The sequence below is a fragment of the Protopterus annectens genome, chromosome 9.part0 (assembly GCF_019279795.1).
Source record: "Protopterus annectens isolate FY-2018-M chromosome 9.part0, PAN1.0, whole genome shotgun sequence".
Taxonomy (NCBI): Eukaryota; Metazoa; Chordata; order Ceratodontiformes; family Protopteridae; genus Protopterus; species Protopterus annectens.
In genome coordinates, this window is record NC_056743.1 from 162,515,502 (window position 1) to 162,538,077 (window position 22,576).

The following is a 22,576-nucleotide window of genomic DNA, read 5'->3' on the forward strand; positions in this document are numbered from 1 at the left end:
TGTAGTTGATATTTGTTTCACAATGTAAGATTTAGATTTTGAAACAGCTTAGTATCAGAAACTCACTGCAGGTATGAAAGATGAAAGATATACGTCATGTAAATAGATGACAACCAGTAAAAATAGTCTTTCTTGCTTTGACAGCACATATACTAAAATTGGAACGATACAGGGAAGATTAGCATGGCCCCTTCACAGTAAGATATGCAAATTAATTTAGCATTCCATATTTTTCGCCTTTCCCATTGCACTTTCATTGCCAACAAGACATTCCTGATCCATTGCTTTTTTAAAATATTGTAAAATGTGATAATGTAGTATGACTTTCTCCAAACTGTAAAAATTTCAAAAACAAAGTAATAAATTCCCACTTTTCATATGGAACATCTGCTTGTGAGGTTTTTTAGCTAAATGACTTCAGGTAAGAGAAACGCCATACTCAGTAAGGTATGTTTCTGCTGACAGCGCATACATCTGCAAAGAATTCCAGCTGTGCTTATTCCACATTTAGTCAGGATTATCATCGGACTAGAAAATGTGCAATAGCAAAGTACATTTTCTCCTCTTCTGAGAGTAGATCTTGTACCTTAGTGGCCTTTTCTTTGCTAAATGCTGGCAAGTCACAAGGACAGGGTATGAAATTACATTGTGGGATAGAGACAATTATTTCATTACCTAGCAGTGCTAGTTGTGTGTTTATTTTGGAAATAAATTAAAACCACAGTGTAGTTAGATTGCTTGTCCCCTGTACTATCAAGAAAGCAAAAGGATGGCTTCCACCCACTTTTTTGCCAGATGCACGGCGGGTAGCCTGACCAACCCCAGGTAAGACTAGCAGCTGTTGTACAATAATACACGCTAAAGTAGGAAGAAAGATTTAAATTAGCAGTTATTTAAGAAAAGATAAGCAAAGCAGCTTGCACCATTAATTACCTGGCTTTAACTAGAATCCTTAGCAGAACTTAGTTGTTTGCTGCACTGAATACTCTTTGTTAAATAGCTAACAATACAGAGAAAACTTAACAGTGGTTATGACCTCAACTCATTTGCATAAATGCCGGGACAAATGCAGAACCCATAATTTAGTGTAGAAGATCCTTGTAGGAATTTTTTGAAAAGTACAAGTCAACCACCTAAAAGAGAAAGAGGTATATTTGGCATTTGCTGCATAATATTAGATTTATATTAGGCTTATCCTCATAAAATCACTACGAGTATGAAAGACATAAGATATTGGTCAAATAAATAGACGGCAAACCAGCAAATTAATTGTGTTTGCTTTGGCAACACATATACTAAAATCGGAACAATACAGAGAAGATTAACATGGCCCCTGCACAAGGATGACATGCAAATTCGTGAAGCGTTCCATATTTTTCACACTTTCCTTTAGACATTCATTACCAACAATGCATTATTGTCCATTGCAGTTATTAACTATTATAAAATGATATAATGAAGTACGAAATCCTCCAAACTGTTAAAATTTCAAACGCAAAGTAATAAATTCCCCCTTCTCATATTGAAGCTGCTGCTTGTGAGTCTTTTAGCTAAATGTCTTCAGTTAAGAGAAACACCATATACAGGAATGTATGTTTCTGGTGACAGGTAATGTATTCATTTGCAGAGAATGCCAACTGTGTGTGTTCCACATTTTTAGTCAGGATTATAATCAAACTCTTAAACGTACAATAGCATAGTACATTTTCTCCTCCTCTGATAGTGATCATGGTACCTAAGAGGCCTTTCCCCTGTTAAATGCTAGTAAGTAACAAGGACAGTGCATGAAGTTATATTCTATGATAGAGAAAATTATTTCCTTACCTAGTAATGCTAATTGTGTGTGCATTTTGTAAATAAGTTACAAACACAATGGTTTTAGTTAGCCTGACCAGTGTACTATTAATAAAGCAAAATGATGGCTTCCACCTATTCCTCTGCCAGACGCAGAGCAGGTGGACTGAATAATCTCAGAAGAGAGTAGCATGTATTGGTAAATAATACACGCAAAAGGGAGAAGAAAGACTTGAATCAGCAGTGATGAAAGAAAAGATCAGCAAAGCGATTTGCGGCATTCATTCCCGGGTTTAACTAGGATCATCTGCAGACCTTAGTTGTTCACTGCAATGAATACAGTCTGTTGAATACCTAACAGTGCAGTGAAAACCTAATTGTAATGATATCGGCTGATTTGCATGACGGCAGGGCCAGATGCAGAACCCTTAATTCAGTGTAGAAAAAGCTTGTCAGAGTTTTGTTAAAAGTGCAAGTCGACCTCCTAAAGAGAAACGGCTGTAGTTGAAATGTGTTTCACAATGTAAGATTTATATTTTGAAACAGCTAAATATCGGAAACTCACTACAAGTATGAAAGATGGAAGGTATAGGTTATGTAAACAGATGGCAAACCAGTAAAAGTAGTCTTGCTTGCTTTGGCATGCACATATTCCAAAGATTAGCATGGCCCCTGCGCAAGGATGACACACACATTTGTGAAGCGTTCCATATTTTTCACAATTTCCTTTAGACATTTATTGCAACAATACTTTACTGATCCACTGGCATTCTTAATTATTCTAAAATGATATAATGAACTACGACATACTCCAAACTGCTAAAATTTCAAACGCAAAGTAATAAGCTCACCCTTCTCATATTGAAGCTGCTGCTTGTGAGACTTTTAGCCTAATGTCTTTGTTAACAGAAACACCATATACAGGAATGTACGTTTCTGGTGACAGGTAATGTATTCATTTGCAAAGAATGCCAACTGTGTGTGTTCCACATATTTAGTCAGGATTATAATCAAACTCTTAAACTTACAATAGCATAGTACATTTTCTCCTCCTCTGATACTGATCATGGTACCAAAGAGACCTTTCCCCTGCTAAATGCTGGTAAGTGACAAGGACAGTGCATGAAGTTATATTGTGGGATAGAGAAAATTATTTCATTGGCTAGTAATGCTAGTTTTGTGTTTGTTTCGTATATAAATTAAAAGCACATTACTGTTAGATTGCCTGGCCAGTGTACTATCAATAAAGCAAAATGATGGCTTACACCTATTCCTGTGCCAGATGCAGAGCAGGTAGACTGAATAACCCCAGAAGAGAGTAGCATCTGTTGTAAAATAATACATGGAAAAGGGAGAAGAAAGACGTGAATCAGCAGTGATGAAAGAAAAGATCAGCAAAACGACTTGTGGCATTCATTCCTGGGTTTAACTAGGATGGTTTGCAGACGTTAGTTGTTCACTGCAATGGATACAGTCTGTTGTATAGCTAACAATGCAGTGAACACCTAATGGTTATGCCATCAGCTCATTTGCATGAGGGCAGGGCTAGATGCAGAACCCATAATTCAGTGTAGAAAGAGCTTGTAAGAATTTTGTTAAAAATAGAAGTCGACCACCTAAAAGAGAAAGAGAGGTATAGTTGATATTTTCTTCACAATGTAAGATTTATATTTTGAAACAGCTTAGTATCAGAAAGTAACTACAGGTATTTAAGGTGGAAAATATAGGTCATGTAAATAGATGGCAAACCAGTAAAAGTAGTATTGCTTGCTTTGGCAGCACATATATTAAAATTTGAACGATACAGAGAAGATTAGCATGGCCCCTGCACAAGGAGACATGCAGATTTATTTTGCTTTCCATATATTTCACCTTTCCCATTACACGTTCATAGCCAACAAGACCTTACTGATCCATTGCTTTTTAAAATTACTATAAAATGTGATAATGCAGTACGACTTCCTCCAAATTCTTAAAATTTCAAAACCAAAGTAAGAAATTCCCATTTCTCAAATGGAATTGCTGCTTGTGAGGCTTTATAGCTAAATAACTTCAGGTAAGAGAAATTCCATACTCAGGAAGGTATGTTTCTGCTGACAGTGCATACATCTGCAAAGAATTCCAACTGTGCTTATTCTACATTTAGTCAAGGTGATCATCGGACTATAAAATGTGCAGTAGCAAAGTACATATGTTCTTCGTGTTTCACTGTTGCAGTCATTACATTTGGGTAATTTGCTGGCAGGTTGCCCACAGTCGGCCTGAATTCCAAAGTCTTGGGTCCTGCGTCGGTTGCTGTCTCCTCTTCCATGACTTCAGGTCGTCAGGGGTATAAAACAAGCAGCCGACCCCATTTTCTTTAGTCTTTCTTGCCGCGCAGTGCCCGAAGCAGAAGCAGTTCGCAAGTGTCGGTCGGCCGACTCCTGAGATTTTCGTGTTCGAATTTTAGATCCGAAGTCTTCAATAAAGCTAAGTAGCCCGCTGGGGAATCTTTGTTAGAATAAGTAAATAATTGTATTTCTTGTGGAAAGCAAATACCTCATAAGGACTTTCATTCTTACTGTATCCCTTGCCTAGGCCCTGATCACAAAGTTTCTGGTTGTCAGTTTTGTGCTAGATTTAACCAACGCACTATTAAGCGTCAGAATGATTTTTCTTTAAACTATTTTGGACGCCAGTTTAATTATCCAGAAATGTCGTCAGATAACCATCCGACTGCCGGAGTTCACAAAAAACACAAAGAAAAGGAGAGAGATAAACAACTGAGGCCCAAAACCGACGACAAAACTTCTCCTAAGCCAGTCGCCGGTTCTCAATGAGGCACGTTCGCAGCCCCTGACAACCGCTACTTTAGAATCGCAGGCCACTTCCGACTCCCACGTGTAGTCGGCCATGCTGCTGGAAACTCAAGGTACTGGAGCCTCGGATACTATTCCCTCAGATGGGTCCGGAGTCGCTGAGCAGGTACCGGCTTCTGAGGGTGTATTCAGACCTAAACATCTTTATATTTAACCAACTTCAGCTTCTAAAGCAAATAAACAAACTCAAGAGCAACGTGGACAGGCCTCTATGCCCAAAAAACAGATGCTCAAAATGGCCGAAGAATTGATTACCTTGATCAGGGATTCCCATCCCCCTCCTGATAAGAGGCCTAGGCAAGAGACTGACTATGAATCTTCAGATCAGGTTTCTATTTCTTCTCATTCCTCTTCTGATCAGGAATATTCTCTTCCCCCCCTATGAGCATTCTGATGCTGAAGAATCTTTACCTTCAGCTTCTCCTCCAGAGGACCATTTTTTTGGGGAAACCTTGCATACCATGAGAGAGCATTTCCACTGGGAGAGCCAAGATTTTTCAGAATCTAAAAAGAGGCTCAGAGATTTCCTTTTACTTCAACACAGACCTCTAGCCATTCCACCTGTGTTAGACATTGTAGATGATGTGTTTTCGGAGTCTAGTCTTACCCCTGACTCCTTTCCTCCAGCTCCTGTTAAGCCTGATAGATATTACAGGGTTCCTGACTCTCATAAATTCCTTTTTTAAAAACCCTGCTGCAGACCCAGAGACTATTTCACAGGGTCCCAAAGGAGTTAAAGCTTCCGCTGCAAAAAACCCTACCCCCACTGACAGAGATTCTAGGGCACTGGATAGATGGGGAAAAAAGGTTTGCACATCTGCTACCTTGGCTATAAGGGCCTTAAACTGTCAGTTTCATATGCTCAAATAGCAGCATGTCATGGCATTGCTTAAACAGAAAATGTTGTTAAACTCTGAATGTGCAGAAAACAAGGAAATGCAGGATTTATTGCATGCAGTTGAACAAGTTGGAAAGCATACTTTGCTTTGATTCTTTGGAGGCCTCCTGCAGGGCCGCAGTTATGGGTTTTGTAATTAGGAGGCATGCTTGGTTAAAGGAACAAAATCTGCCTGATCATATGATAGTCAAATTATTAGATGCACCTTTACAGCATGATACTTTGTTTGGTGTTAAGGCAGAACAGGTGTTAAAAAAAATGGAGGACAAAGCTAAATCTACGCAAACTGTCAAAGATTTTTTACAAGTACAGCCAACTAGGTTTAGTAGACACTGGCCTACAAAGAATTGGTCCTTTCCTGTGTCAGACTGACCTCAAAGGGGCAGATCCAGATGCCCTAGAGGCAGATCCCAGGCGAAGGTATTATAAAATCATATAATGAACTACGACATCCTCCAAACTGCTAAAATTTCGAACGCAACGTAATAAATTCTCCCTTCTCATATTGAAGCTGCTGCTTGTGAGGCTTTTATCTAAATGTCTTCAGTTAACAGAAACACCATATACAGGAATGTATGTTTCTGGTGACAGGTAATGTATTCATTTGCAGAGATTGCCAACTGTGTGTGTTCCACATTTTTAGTCAAGATTTTAATCATACTCTTAAACGTGCAATAGCATACTACATTTTTTCTTCCTCTGATACTGATCATGGTACCTGAGAGGCCTTTCCCTTGCTAAATGCTGGTAAGTGACAAGGACAGGGACTGAATAACCCCAGAAGAGAGTGGCATCTATTGTAAAGTAATATACTCAAAAGGGAGATAAAAGACGTGAATCAGCAGCGATGAAAGGAAAGACAAGCAAAGCGACTTGCGGCATTCATTCCCGTGTTTAACTAGGATCGTCTGCAGATCTTAGTTGTTCACTGCAGTGAAGACTTTCTATTGAATACCTAACAATGCAGTGAACACCTAATGGTTCTGACATGAGCTCATTTGCATGAAGGCAGGGCCAGATACAAAACCCATCATTCAGTGTAGAAAAAGATTGAATTTTATGGTGAACACAAGTCATCCACTGAAAAGAGAAACAGGACTGTTGACATTGTTTTATAATTTAGGATTTATATGTTGAAATAGCTTATCATCAAGTTACTATTAGTATGAAAGACGTAAGATATAGGTTATATGCGTAGATGACAAACCGGATTTGCCCATTGTATTTCCTTTAGCAGCACATATACTAAATTTGCAATGATACAGAGAAGATTAGCATGGCTCCAGCGCAAGGATGACACGCAAATGCTTGAAGCGTTCCATATTTTTCAAACTTTCTTTAGACATTCATTTCCAACAATACTTTACTGATCCATTGCTGTTTTTAGTTATTATAGAATGTCATCAGAAAGTACGACTTCCTCCAAACTTCTAAAATTTCAAAAGCAAAGTTATAAATTCCCCCTTCCCATACTGAAGCTGCTGTTTGTGAGGATTTTTAGCTAAATGTCTTCAGGTAAGAGAAACGCTATATACAGGAAGGTATATTTCTGGTGACAGGTAATGCATTAATTTGCAAAGAATGCCATCTGTGTGTATTCCACATTTTTAGTCAGGATTATAATCAAACTGTCAAACATACAATAGCAAAGTATATTTTCTCTTCCTTTGATAGTAAACCTTGTACCTGAGAGCCCTTTCCTTTGCTAAATGCTGGCAAGTCACAAGGACAGGGCATGAAGTTGCATTGTGTGACAGAGACAATTCTTTCATTACCAAGAATGCTAGTTGTCTGGGTGTGTTTTGTAAATAAATTAAAAAGACAGTAGTAGACTGAATAACCCCAGAAGAGAGTAGCAACTGTTGTAGAATAATACATGCAAAAGGGAGAAGAAAGAGATAAATCAACAGTCATTAAAGAAAAGGTAAGTAAAACGACTTGCGGCTTTCATTCCTAGGTTTAAGTAGAATCCTCATCCGACCTTCGTTGTTCACTGTAGTGAATACTGTCTATTGAATACCTAACAGTGCAATGAACCCTTAATGGTTATGACATCAGCTTATTAACATGAAGGTAGGACCACATGCAGAACCCATAATTCAGTGTACAAAAAGTTTATAGGAATTATGTTAAGAGTACAAGTCGACCACCTAAAAGAGAAACAGAGGTATATTTGTCATTGGTTTCGCAATGTAAGATTTATATTTTGAAACAGTTTATCATCCTAAAGTCACTACGGGTATGAAAGACATAAGATATAGGTCAAATAAATAAATTGCGAACCACACTAAGGAACCATGCTTGGTCTGGCAGCAAATATACTAAAATTGGAATGATAAGAGAAGATTAGCATGGCCCCTGCACATGGATTGCATGCAAATTTGTGACGCGTTTCACATTTTTTTGCCTTTGTATATTTTTCTGCCTTTTAATTTCTCCAAGTCTTTTGGATTTCTAATACCATGATGGGAGTGGACCCCATTCCTAAGTCAGAGTATGACTGAAGTTCATGAAATTAGTACTGTTTCAGCCAGAAGTGCTGATGTTCTTTATATTTCACTGTTGCAGTCACCACAGTTGGGTTATCCCTGACAGGGTAGCCCTCAGTCGGCTTGAATACCAGAGGCTTAGTATTTCTGCGTCGGCTGCCATCGCTCCAGGACTGACGTCTGGTCGTCAGTGTTATAAATTAAGGCAGCCGATGCCATTACATCAGTCTTTCTTGCCGAGGAACCAGAAGCAGTTTGCACGAGTGCCGGTTGGCCGCTACCTGAGTTTTTCGTTTCCGAAATTGAAGTTGAAGTCTTCTAAAGCTAAGTACTCCGTTGGGGATCCTTTTTTCTTGCTCTAACCAATGTCAGAAAAAGTTAACAATTGTCTTGCCTGTGGAAAGTAAATACCACACCGAGATTTTCATTCCTACCGCGTCACTTGCTTACGCCCAAACCGTGATGTCCCCCACTGTCGCTTTTGTGCTCTGTTCAATGCCAGAACTATATGTCGTCAGGCCCTTATTGTAGCTAAATATTTTCGCTCTCAGTCCTCGAATTCCGATATGGCTTCTTTAAGGCATCTGACAGCAGATCTTCCGAAATAATGTAAAGATAAAGACAGACCGCACAGGTCGAAAACTGCCAACGACACTTCCGTTAAGCTAGTGCAGTGAGGTGCTTTCGCAGCCCCTGATGCCTGCTTCTGTGTATTCTCAGGCCACTACCGAGACCCTTCAGAGTCTGGTATGCTGTGAGACTCTTCATCGACTAAGGATCCTGCGGATGTCTCTATCTTGGATGGGTCTGGAGTCGCTGAGCAGGCACCGGCTTCTGAGGAAGTACTTCGCACTACCGATTCTGGACACTAATCGACAACTTCTTTTGTGTCTACCATTCTTTCGAAAACGACCGAGTTTCTAAGGCCCAGGGTATGAACCACACCCAGGAAACCGACCCAATCTCAGGCACCTGCTTCCTTGCCTCAGTCTCAGATGCTTAAAATAGCAGAAGACCTTGTAATGCTTATCAGCGGAAGCCAGGCTACCCCTTCCAAAAGAAAAAGATATTTGTCCCCAGTAGTTTTATCTGAACAGGAGTCCGGTGACTCTGATGCATCTGATTATAAAGATATGCAACCCCTCTCAGCTTATGAGGACTCTGATGCATAGAAATCCATCCCTTCAGCCTCTTCACTCAAGGACTTCTCCTTTGGGTAAATCCTACATTCCTTAAGGAAACATTTCCAGTGGGAATGTCAGGACTTCCCTCAGTCAAAAAAGAGACTCAGGGAATTCCTAAATCTTCCACAGCCAGACCTCTTGCCATTCGTCCTGTCCTGGATGTTGTTGATGATGTTTTTATGGATTCCAGTTTGACTCCTAACACCCTCACTCCTGCTCCCAGGAAACCAGACAGGTACTATAGAGTCCCTGACTCTCACAAATTTCTATTAAAAAATCCTACTGCTGACCCCGAGGTTATCTCTCGAGGACCTAAAGGAATTAAAGCAACTTCTGCTAAGAATCCCACCCCCTCAGATAGGGATTCCCGAGCATTAGACAGATGGGGTAAAAAAGTATACACCTCTGCTACTCTTACTATTAGAGCATAAAAATTGTCAGTCCATATGCTGAAATATCAGCAACATACCATGGAACTCCTCCAACAAAAAATATCTTCCTTTCCTGCTTGTGCAGAAAATAAAGAGTTACAAGAGTTAATGCATTCTTCAAGTCAAGTAAGTAAGCACACCTTACAATGTGGTTTTGACGCCCTAGAAGCATCTTGCAGGCCAGCAGTCACTGGTTCTGTTCTTAGAAGGCATTCTTGGCTAAAGGAACAGCCCTTGCTAGACCATGTCAAATCCAAATTATTGGATGTACCACTGCACAAAGACAACTTATTTGGCATCAAGGGAGAGGAAGTCTTAAAAAAGATGGAAGAAATAGCTAAATCTATGCAGACAGTTAAAGACTTATTGCAGGTCCAGCCACCGATGTTCAGTAGGCATTGCCCCTCCAAGCACTGATTCTTTCCTGCCCCCTCCAGGTCAGCTCAGCCCAGACCCCGGGGAAGCAGGCCCCCCAGACAGCAGCCCCAGGGAATGCAGAGATCTAAGCAATGGAGTTCCTCCTCTTCAAAACCAGGGAGTGCTAAGCTACCCCCTCATGGTAAGAACTCACAATGACTTCACACTTCCACCCCCTCCCTCTGCCCACCTGCTCTTGCCCCTAGGAGGAAAACTCTCCTTCCACGCAAGCACCTGGGCCACCATTACCAATAACTGCTGGGTCCTCAACATAGTGTCCCAGGGATACAAATTTGATTTCCACACTCTACCAAACCCTAAAGGGTTCCCAGATCTTCCCCAAGCCAGTGGACAGAGGCCAAAAAGCAAATCCTTTCCCTGCTCTCGATGGGGGCAATAGAGCATGTTCCTGCAGAACAGGACCAAGATTTTTACTCCAGACTCTTCCTGGTACCAAGAAAAGAGGGCACCTGGCGCTCCATCCTCGATCTATCCATTCTAAACACTTTCCTGGTGATACCAATATTCAGAATGCTCACCCTCCAGCAACTTCTACCTATGCTCTCCAAGGATGCTTGGTTAGCCACCCTAGACCTAAAAGAGGCTTAGCCTACACATCCCAGTCAGGGAATCTTGCAAGAAATATCTCCGTTTCAGGGCGGGATCACTGCATTTTCAGTTCTCTGTGCTTCCTTTTGGCTTATCCACTGCTCCCAGAGTTTTCACAAAATGCCTGGCTCCCGCCATTGCTTTTTGCAGACAAAGAAATATTCAAATTTACCCATACTTAGATGACTGCCTGATTCAGGCAGTCAGGAAAAGCTGCTAAAGCACCTGACCATTGTAAAGGCCCTACTGACCTCCCTGGGATATACTATCAACGAAAAGAAATCCAAACTAGTACCCACGCAAAAAATTGCATTCCTGAGAGCAAGCCTGGGCACGGCGTCCCAGATGACATTCCTTACAACAGAAAAACAAACGTACCTGACAATTTACTTCTCTCAACTAGCCACCAGACCCCAGTTATCCACAAGGAAAATCCTGCAAGCTCTGGGGTTCATAGCTTCTTGCATTCTACTCATTCCATATGCCAGACTGCATATGAGGAAACTACAATGGTACCTAAAAAGCTTTTGGTGCCAACACTCTCAAGACCTGGAAACTCTTATACCAATGATACCCTGCTTAAGGAAAGATTTCCTTTGGTGGGCAGCAGCATGCAACCACAAGGGACTACCCTTCTCACAACCCCACACCGCCCAGACCCTCACCACAGAAGCATCAGACTATGCCTGGGGTGCACACCTGGACGGCAGGTGCATTCATGGCCAATGGAGCCCAAACTAAATACATCTGCACATCAACCAAAAAGAGATGTTAGCTGTTCAGCAAAGCTCTGACAGCCTTCAGACTCCTTCTCTTCCCAGGGCCTCTACTGATCAAAATAGACACCACCACTGTGATGTGGTATATCAACAAGGTGGGAGGGACTCACTCTTACCCTCTGTGCAGGCTCGCCATGATGCTTTGGCACACAGCCTCAGCCATGCAGCTACACCTGCTAGCACAATTCCTGCCAGGCTGTCTAAACTTTCTGGCAGACAACTTAAGCAGAAATCTTCTGGACCCACACGAGTGGCAGCTAGACCAAAGAACCTTCACCCTTGTAACCCAGAAATGGGGCACCCCGAAGGTCGACCTCTTTGCTTCCCACTCCAACCATCAGCTCAGCAAATTTTGCACCAAGGAACCTTACAGCAAGGCCTGGAAAGTGGATGCTGTATCCTTCCAGTGGGTAAACCTCTCAGTCTATGCATTCCCCCTCTACCGCTCATTGCAAGGGTACTGCTCAAAATAAGGGAGGAAAAACCGAGGACAATCCTGATTGCCCCAGACTGGCCACACCAGCACTGGTACCCTCTGCTGCAAAGCCTGTCATCACTGCCACCATGGCATCTCCCTCAGATCCCAACACTCCTGACCCAGAAGAATGGAGAATTCATGCATCCCCAATTGCAGACCCTCAGTCTGGCAGCCTGGCTTATTCCCTAACCACTCCACATGCTGCCAATCTAAGCAAACAAGTTCTAGATGTTATATGTGAGGCTAGACGCCTTAGCACTGGAAATTCTTATACTGACAAGTGGAAAAGGTTTTGCACCTGGATCCAGACTAAGGGAGCCGGAACTGCACAGCCCTCCCTACCTCTCATCCTGGATTACCTGGCTGACCTACTACACAGGGGTCTATCCTTCCCTTCCATTAAAATTCATGCCTCTGCCATCTCTGCTCATTTCAGCACAGAGCCACCTCTTTTCTCACACCCTCTCATCAAACAGTTCTTAAGAGAGGCTAACAACTTGAGGCCACCTAGAAGAGCATCTACCCCAGCTTGGGACCTTAACTTTGTTTTGGAAAAACTCAAACTGCCCCCTCCCCCCTTTGAACCAGCAGCATCAGCTTCCTCTCTTGGAAGACAGCCTTGCTTCTGGCCATCACTTAAGCTAGATGAGTGTCCGAACTACAAGCACTAATGGCTGTAGAGCCCTTCATCATTTTCCACGCTGACAGGGTCTCCCTCAGGACTAACCCATCCTTCATGCCAAAAGTGGTGTCCAGTGTGGCTCTCAACCAATCCATTCATTTGCCCACCTTTTTCCCTAACCCACAAAACAAGGGGGAAAGGATTCTGCAGTCTCTGGATGTGCACAGACAGCTCAGATTTTACCTAGACAGGACTAAATCATTTAGGAAGACTGATCAATTGTTAGTCAGCTTTTCTACCGGAGCAGAAGGCAAGGCCATATCCAAACAAACCATTTCCAAATGGATAGCACACTGCATCCATTTCTGCTACAAGCAGCAAGGGAAACCTCCCCCCAAGGGGGTCAGGACACATTCCACCCGAGCAACCTCCACCTCTGCAGCTTTCCTCAGAGGGGTCCCCACCATGGACATCCTGATGGCTGCAACTTGGACATCTGTTCATACCTTCACCAAGCATTACCACCTGCCTATCTTCTCCAAATCCAGGGCAGGCTTTGCCACAGCAGTCTTGCAGGGCATCCTAGCCACGCCCCAGTCTTCTTGACTGCCTCCACCCTTTTCGTCAGTTGTGGGAATCAACCCAAATATGATGACTGCAACAGTGAAACACGAAGAACATAGTACAGTTGTGTGCACTTATCATACATGTAGATGTTCGAGTGTATTCACTATTGCAGTCCTGGTTTCCCTCCCTCCATCCCCCTTGTCTCTCTCTCTCTCTCTCTCTCTCTCTATCCTTACAAGGATGTTTTGGTTTTTAATTTCTACTCGTAGTGTTCTTCCACCATAACCTAGCTTCCTCTTGGGGGCTCCTGACAGGGCAAGAAAAACTGATGTAATGGCGTCGGCTGCCTTAATTTATAGCATTGACGACCTGACGTCAGTCCTGGTGCAACAGCAACCAACGCAGAAATACTAAGCCTCTGGTATTCGGGCCGACTGACGGCTACCCTGGCAGGGATAACCCAAATGTGATGACTACAACAGTGAATACACTCGAACATCTACATTTATGGTAAGTGTACACAACTGTACTTTCGCAGCACCCACAATGTGCCCAGCAGTGACTCCTTCTGCAATTCGTACGGGGTTACATGTATTGGTAACATTTCTAAATACAATTGTAGATTCATTTTTATAACACCCGTTGCTCCTGCTACTGTTGGAACTGTCTGGGTATCTTTCTTCCATTTTGCTCTCGTTTTTGCCTGCAAATCCTGATATTTTATGACTTTGTGTCTCTCTTTATGCAAGACACTGTAGTTACTGGATATGGTGATTTCATTGATCAAAGCTACTTTTCTCTTCTTTTCATGGACCACTATATCCATTTTTCTGGCATCTATCTTTTGAACTGTTGGTAATGGGTTATCCCATGTGATGTAGACTTCATCATTTTCTGTGATGCTTTGTGACTTATGTTTCCAGTGTTTTTCACCCACTTGAGTACCATAATGTTTGCACAATCCCCAGTGCAACAGTCTTGCCACATTATTATGCCTTTCAGTATACAGTCCTTCTGCCATTAATAAGTCACAACGAGGTGTGCAACTGTTTCCAATTCTGTTTTATAAAACCTACATTTGTCTGTTTCTCCCACATGTTCAGTGGACTTTGTACACCAAAGTGTATGTAGCCCACTGTCTTGGGCCGCCAGTATTAACCTTTCATCTCTTGGTTTGAATTTGCCTCTCCTTAACCATTCCTGCATTCAGTCCTGATCAACATGAGGTTCTTTCAGAAATTTTCTATACTTGCAACCCTATTTATGCATTTTCCACGTTGCTTGCCTTTCTATTTGGTCCTTCACCTTATATTCTTTCTTTTGTTTTTTGGCACATTCAGTTGCTGACTGACTTTTATCTTCTTTTGGTTTGATTTCCATTCCTGCTTGACACCAATATGCTTCTGCTAGATTAAGCAGAGAAGTTATCTTAGATTTATTCTCCTCATGTTTCAAAACTTTCACTATTTTAGGTCTTGTGAGGTCAGCAGATATTTGTGCAGTCACACGATTGCAGATCTATACATGTAATTAATTTCAAGGAGGCCCATCCCTCCTTTGGAACGGGGAATATGTAATCTTGGTATGCGCTGATTTTTATAAATCAAATGGTGAGCATGAAGCATCCTTCTTGTTTTCCTGTCTAATCTATCCAACATGTTTTGGGCCAGTCTATCACTCCAAAACTATAAGTTAGGATAGGCAGAGCAAATTGGTTTATAGCTTGGATTTTGTTCCTAGATGTCAAGTGCTTTTTCAGGATTAATTTAAATCTTCTAAAGTACTTCTTACTAAGTTTTATTCACATTTGCGCATGTTTTATTGTTGAGCCTTCATAAGTCCAAAATATTTATACACTCCCTCTTGCTCAAGTTCTTTTATATCACATTCTTTTCCCAAAATGATGTTCTTTTGGTGTTATTTTCCTGCTTTAAAGGTTGCTTTTGCACATTTATCAAGACTAAATGACATTCCTATATCATCTGAAAATGTTTTAACAACTTGCAGTTGTGCTTTCAGTTCCTCATCTGATGAGCTATATAGTTTCAAATTGTCGACAAAGAGAAGATGAGAAGTCTTTGCACTTTGTTGTTTTCTAGGAGCCAAATTATACCCATGACCTAAGCTTTAGTAGACAGCTTAATGGGTTAAGGGCAAGACAGAAGAGCAGCGGTGACACAGTGTAACCTTGGAATATCCACCTTTGAATTTTTATCCATGGGATAATAATTTGTCCTTTATCATAGCTTAATTTTCAAAGTGGTCTGCCACTGTTTCATGCTTACTGTAATGTAGTCGATCAGTGTAGGGTGTAGTTTATACATTTTTAAGCATTCTTTTATCCGTGAATGTGGGATACTATCAAATGCTATTTTTGTAGTCAATCCATGCCATACTTAGATTCTTCCCCTATTTACAGTTCTCCACTATGACTTTGTTTAACAACAAATGTTCCTTTGTTCCATATGACTTTCTTTTATTGGCCTTTTGTTCTGTTGCCATAATTGAGGAACGCAATGAGAAACATTATTGCGGAACACAAAGAGAAACAGAGATATATTTGACATTTGTTTTACAATGTAAGATTTATGTTTTGAAACAGCTTATCAGAAAGTTAATACGAGTATGGAAGACATAAGTTATAGGTGAGATAAATAGATGGCAAACCAAAATAAGTAATGGTGCTTGGTTTAGCAGCACGTATACCAAAATTGGAACGATACAGAGAAGATTAGCATGGCCCCTGCACAAGGCTGACATGCAAATTCATGAAGCACTCCACATTTTTCACCTTTATATATTTTTCTGTCTGTATGGCAGACAGTATTGTAACTGTTGAAATTAATGTATTACAATAGAAGATAGTGGAGGCGAAGACGTTAATCGCACTCCATCTAACTTTGAAAAATAACCTGAAATTAGATTACTTGGTATAAGCCATAAAGATTGTATCTCACAGGTCTGAATATAGCCAGAGATGCAACATCTGCGAAAACAAGGACTAGGAATCCTGCTGTATTGTCCTTAGTGATGAACTAATTGCTATCCTGGAAGGGTGGAAGTGCTGAAATGGTTCTGTAGCTTCCAGATGCTGTAACACATCTTAGCAAAGCTCTATGTATGTGTATTGTGACACATATGTGCAAGATCCTGGCTCAGCTTCTAGTAAAGGGGTAGTGTGGTCAGGTGACCAGATCTGATGTCATTCTGTGATCCAGCACTGAAATGATTGTTTAATACTAGATGAGACAGAAGTCTCAGAATACTCTGTTTTTTGGGAAGCTGACAACAAAAAACACTCACCCACTTCATCTTGCCTTGCGACTAAGTAACCAGGGAACTGAAAATCTTCTGTCAGTTAGGAAAATAGTGAGACTAGCTAGAAGTATTGTTTTTCTTTATCTGTCCGAGTCTTTTCAGCTGTGTTGTTTTTATATTTCCTGTGAATTGAAACTCTGGAGTTTATTGTAAATAGATATTCAGTATTTTCATGTTCTTTTATGATTTATTATTAAATGTATTTAAACTTTTCATTGTTGCTGTTCTTTTTAGGAAATATTTAACCCTTGAGAGTACTTATATTTATTTAGTGATGCTGTGACATCACACTCCTGACAGTCTTGCTGTTCGGTCAACATTACCATTGGTATTAGTATTAATTTCACTCAGTATAATTGGATACCCTGTTAAAAGCCTCATGATGGTCTAAACCCAGTTCACATTCCCTATTAGTGGGTGAACAATCCAACGCTTGGTGAATTCTGCTTCACAGTGATAGGAAGAGCCAACAGTGGAACTACGTTATAACCTGGGCAGAGGTGTTAGAGCGGGTAATCTGTTCCAGCCTTTCCCAGTTGTGTGTGTGTGTGTGTATGTGTGTGAAAATCAAATCTCAAAGAATGTGTTTGTCGGCTATTTGGAACAGGGACACAAAGCTTCTTAGGGTCAGGTCTTATTTGGTGTCTGGAGAGAGAGAGAGAGTGTCCAGCCCTAGGACTGGAGTTTGTTCCCTGTGTGCTCTTAAGAGAAATTGTGCTTGGTGCAGAGAGCTGCATCTGAAAATACTGTGTCTGTCTATTTCTCTCAAAGTGAACATTCCCCCACCAGTGTCCATAGTGAGGATTGAAGCTCCTTGATCACTGGCCCAGAGAAGGGATGTCACAACCAGTATAAAAGATGGCAATAAAAAGTGAAAATAAGTAAACTGCTAACATACTAACTACAGTGAGATAGGTACTTTGTAAATGAAGGCTGCTTCACAGCCATGGCAGCAGTTTTTAACCTTCATAAACCACTCCTTGACGTGACCCTGGATTATAAAGGGAATGTAGTGGGCTGCTGCCCTATTACCTGGGTGGAGCGTGAATTACAAAATGCTGTGAAATTTGCAGGATCTATAAAGCTTAAGATACACTAAAGGAACAGGAGTGAAAGACTACCAGGATACAACCAAAATTTGTATGCAAGCCCTGAGGGTTGTCAGCATTGTGACATTTCATATATTCCACTGCAAAAAATACCAGAAAGGTAAAGCGTTGAGTCCCCCCCCCCCTCCATCCTTGCTGCTAGATCAAACCTATATTTGTAAGCATCCTCCCCATCACCAGTGATGTTCTGCTTCTGGGTATTTGCTGAAAACAGTAGGTTAACAAACTGTTTTGGTCTGCATTCCAAGTAAATGTAAATGTTGTGAGGCCACACTGGAAACATGATGAACATTTTAGCATCAGTAAAAGCAAACAGAAACTAATCCTCCCCATGTGACTTGTGACAATTAGATTGAACAGAATGCATTGTATAACAATTTGACTTGTCTTCCTAGTGGTGTCTGTGATTAACCTGGTCTTCGTAGTGTTGTCTGTTAACAACCTGCAGTCATACAAGTGTTCCAAAAATGCTTTTACCACCTTGTGGTAAAATAACACCCGAGAGGGTTACTGCTGTTTAAAAAAAAAAAAGAAACAAGAGACATCACACATGGAATGCTTCCACATTCAGTCCATTTACAAACAAAAGGAACTGGTTGATCTAATTTTCGTTTAAGTTGACAGTTCCATAAAATGAATGTATTTTTTTCTTTCTTTTTCTAGGCTATGCAGTCTGTAACAGTTCAAGCTAACTCTGATGTTGGCATTTTTCTGAACCTGCAGTGCAATTAAAGATAGTCATTTCTGTTGCATGACACAGACAGATCCTCTTCATCTTTTGTGGTAACAGTGTTTCTTATTCAGTACTGAACTGATGTAATTACCGCTAGGAAAATAAAATTAATGCCTGTTTTAACAACAGCAGCACTACCATACATCATCTACTAGCCCCTTTCCAATCCAGGAAAAATAAATCTTGACACTAAGTTGAGCAGGATAGTATGCCACACTGTACCAGTACTTGTTACATTTATAAAACCCAGACTGCCACCCAGATAACCTACTTATGAATTGTGGCATAGCTGTTGAGGGACCAGGCAGTGGATGATGAGCTAATGGTGACCTGGGTGTATCATCCACCTGCTGAGGTTATGTTCATATGCTCTGCTTTGAGCAGGGACTTCCCTGCTGAGACAAGGAAAAAGCAAGTGTTTTGTACACTGCCCCCCCCCCCCCATCCACCACGTTGAGCCCGTGAATAAGATAATGCATACTGCTAAACCTATAAACACAAGAATTTTAGACAAAGCCAAAATAGCAAGGGGCAAAGGCCCAACGGCAGATTTTATATATTGCTTTTATAAAGTTAGAAAGTTAACAAAATAAGTTATGCATTAGCATGCATTTTCTGAAGGATGACTAGTCTGAAACTCAAATGTCTGTCATTATTTAGTGGCATTAATGATTTTCCTGAAAACCACAAATTTTATGAGGAACAGACCAAATATAAGAAGCAAAAATCTGGAACATTCTGCAAAATTCTGGAGAGTACCCCTGCATTACCAGGCTATACCACATTCCGATCCCAAAATTAGGTTGGGAAGAAGACTAAGGGTGGTGGAGTCTGTCTTCATTAAAGACACGCACAACTCCAGACTGGTTTACCAGCATGATGCACTAGAACTATTCCAGGTGCAACTGAAAGTTGGCAAGACACCCATCCAAGGTATAGCCAGCTGTAGACCCCCCTCCATGACTTAGGACACCCACTCCTCCTAGCTGGACCTACTTCACTCCATCAAGGTACTCCCTAACACCCTGATCCTTGGTGACTTCAACTACCCCACCATAGACTGGGTGAACTATTCCTGTATTAATGCACTCTCCCAATGATTCCTTGACTTCATCAATTCTAATGCACTAGACTATCTCGTATCATCCTCCACAAGGGGAGGTAACATTCTGGACTTGGTTCTCACCAACATGGGCGACCACTGCACCACTCCCATCCCTGTTGAGAGCAGACCATTGGTCTGTCTCATTCAAAGTTTCTATCCCGCCAGTTGTAACCAGGCTAAAAAAGTCTCAAAAGCTAACCACAAGCTCCTAAGGGAGGGTATCAGTGGCTTCACACCACCATCCCCCCAGAGGATGCAGACAGCTATGCTGAACAGTATGCCAGTGCAGTATATAAGCATCTGTACAACTGCATGGACTCAGCCATACCCAACAGAACTACAACCTGCTCCTCAAGGAAACACAATGCTGTCTGGTGGACATCCTCTATCAAGAGGCTTTACAACAAAAGGAAGAAACTGTTGTCCAAGGGTAAAAAGGAAAAAATTCCAAATTGGAAAAACTCCCTCCTTAGCCCCAACAAGCAAATTAGATCACTAGTGAAAACCTCAAAAGCCAATTATGAATCAAAACTAGCCTCCGAAACAAAGGGAAACCACAAAGCCTTCTTTAGTTACGCCAGGAACCTCCATGCCAAAGCCCAGGTTTGTTCCAGATTTTAACGGTACCACTTACACTGATCCTGTTGACTTAGCCAACCTGCTAGCAGATAGGTTCAGCGCAAACTTCACCACTCTGTCGCCCCAAAGGCCCATTCAAAATCCTCAATACCTGTCCTGCACCTCACATCTCCATAGATCAAGTGTTAACGGCCCTATCCAAGGCAAAGAACACAGCTTTCAGGAGATCTGATAGTACCCTAGGCTGTATTCTGCACCATCTCCAGCAAGAACTAGCTTTGCCATTGAGCACCCTATTCAACCACAGCCTAAGTATGGGCTTCATTCCAGCAGAGTGGAGAACTGCCATTGTCACCCCCTTGCACAAAGGTGGTGCCACTACTGACCCTGAAAACTATTGCTCCATTAGCTTGACAAGTCTGATCTATAAAGCCATGGTGCGTATTATTATGGCTCTGATAAGCAAGGACATAGGCGATCTCCAAGCACTCGGCCCCTCCCAGTTCAGAATCGTCAAGGGCAGATCTTGCCTGTTGAACCTGGTTGACTTCTTTGAAACTGTCTCCAAGGCCCTGGATGGGGGAAGGTCAGTACATACAGCTTACCTCGACTTGGCCTAAAGCCTTTGACACAATCCCCCACTCTGGCATCATCAAAAAGCTAACTCAACTTGGCATAAATCCCTATCTCATCAGGTGGGTGGCCACCTGGCTCACTGATGGGACCCACAAGGTCAAAATAGGTGCCTCCATCTCTGACAGCAGACCTGTCACTAGTGGTGCTCCCCAGGGATCTGTCCTGGGACCCCTACTGTTTGGCATCTTCTTCTCAGAGAACTAGCAATAGCAGAACCACGAAAACAAACCAATAAAAAAGAACCAGGTTGCCACTAAGACTGTCCTTCTTGAACGATGTTCCAATTTTATTAACAGTTAACACAAATTCCTTTAAGCGCAAAAGTACTGATACACTTTTCGTCGTTGTTATACTACGACTTCCTCAGAAGAAAACAAATGCATAGCAGTCTCACTAGCCTTATAAAGCATGACTTTGTTGATTGTTTAATTAATTAATTCATAATCAATTCCTTAAAAGGGCTGCTAGCATGAGATGTCACTAACATACTTACACATACTTCCTTTACCTTTACAAGTTTTTTTTATAAAAAACCTTCAAATTATTATGCTTAAAATAGTCTTACATTACTTGTTTTGTAAGATGGAATTTAAAATACTGAGAATATATTAAATCATAAAAGTACAGCATTCTTAACGATATGCTTTTTGAATTTTTTTAAAAAAGAAAATGCATACGTTGTATTAAAATGTTAGAAAAATGCATTTTAGCTGATGCGAAGGACTTGTAGGGGATTAAAACCTTATAAGGGGTTAAAGCTTATAGGGGGTTAAGACAGTTTCTCTACCGGTTTGCTTAACTTTGGAAAAGCTTAGGAATTCTAACATTAAGCTTTCTTGGGAATGAACTACAATAATAATATAAATTACAAGGAATGAAATTTCTCAAAGTAAAACCTATTCCTAGTATAAAATACTAACATTCTCAGTCAATATTGAGAAGGGTACAAAAAGACCATAAAGGGGACGTGAAGTGAATTGTCTGACTATGAATCATCAGTAGAATTTTTAAGTGATATAATAATAATACCTTAATTGTATTTCAAATTTATACTATATAGGTACCCAGGATTGACCCAATACATTATAAATCCCAGGCTTCTATACGTTGTATTTATCTTTCCAGGTTTTTTAATCTCAAGATACATTTAATCAAAGTCATTTCATTAATTCCTGGGTGATGGTTAGCATTTGTTTTTAACTGCCAAACTAATTCCTTTCTCTCCAATTTTAGTGGTTCATACTTCCCTCTAGGGTCCTCGCCTATTTGGTCAATAGCTTTGAATTTGAAGCTATGGCCTTCATTTTCATGGCAATGCTTGGCTAGGGCATTTTCTATTTTCTTTCTACTGATACTGTAATTATGTTCGTATATCCTTTCTTGTAGTTTTCTGTCAGTTTTCCCTATATAGAAGGCAGCACACTTCACACATTTTGCCTTGTATACTATCTGCCTACTACTACAATTCAACTTATTTCTGATCTTATAGGTAATATTCCTAATCGTGAATGTGCTGCCTTCTTCTATATATTTACAGAAATTGCACCTGCCGCACTTATGCATGCCAGCGTTGGAACCAATTTTTATATAACTAGTTTGCAAAATTTCTTTCAGATTAGTTCCCCTTTTGTATATTATTTTAGGCTTACTCGGTATTACTGTGTTGAGGTGGTTGTCAGACGATAGGAGCTCACAGTTTTTAAATATAATATGTTAAGTTGTCCATCTCGCCTTCATTCTTGCTGGATGGGTTCGGAGCCGACCTCGGCTCCGACTCGGCCACTCTAAAAGCTCGAGAGTTGGTTCCACCGGCTCGAGGCTCCCCTTATATCCCACAATGCTAGGCGGTATTACCTCAGATCTCGTTTGCCGCTACAGCGATTGAGGTGTTTGGTTTCTACCGGCTTCAGGTCAGTTATTATAGAGTAATCTATAGTCTATTTAAACCCCTTTAATTTAACCTATTATAG

General features: G+C 41.1%; 1 protein-coding gene, 6 non-coding genes and 1 pseudogene across 10 annotated transcripts in view; all 8 read left to right on the forward strand.

The window, feature by feature from the left end:
- The window catches only part of DDB2 (damage specific DNA binding protein 2), a 741,911-nt gene that overhangs the window by 578,487 nt on the left and 140,848 nt on the right, over positions 1–22,576 (forward strand). The window lies entirely within an intron of this gene.
- On the forward strand, positions 133–234 carry LOC122812503. The gene has a single exon (XR_006366486.1). It is a non-coding gene; the product is annotated as a U6 spliceosomal RNA (small nuclear RNA).
- On the forward strand, positions 1,272–1,378 carry LOC122812483. The gene has a single exon (XR_006366470.1). It is a non-coding gene; the product is annotated as a U6 spliceosomal RNA (small nuclear RNA).
- LOC122812510 lies at positions 2,425–2,511 on the forward strand (annotated as a pseudogene).
- On the forward strand, positions 3,562–3,663 carry LOC122812494. Its single transcript, XR_006366480.1, has one exon. It is a non-coding gene; the product is annotated as a U6 spliceosomal RNA (small nuclear RNA).
- On the forward strand, positions 6,772–6,878 carry LOC122812491. The gene has a single exon (XR_006366477.1). It is a non-coding gene; the product is annotated as a U6 spliceosomal RNA (small nuclear RNA).
- Positions 7,852–7,953, forward strand: LOC122812500. The gene has a single exon (XR_006366485.1). It is a non-coding gene; the product is annotated as a U6 spliceosomal RNA (small nuclear RNA).
- LOC122812486 lies at positions 15,808–15,914 on the forward strand. The gene has a single exon (XR_006366472.1). It is a non-coding gene; the product is annotated as a U6 spliceosomal RNA (small nuclear RNA).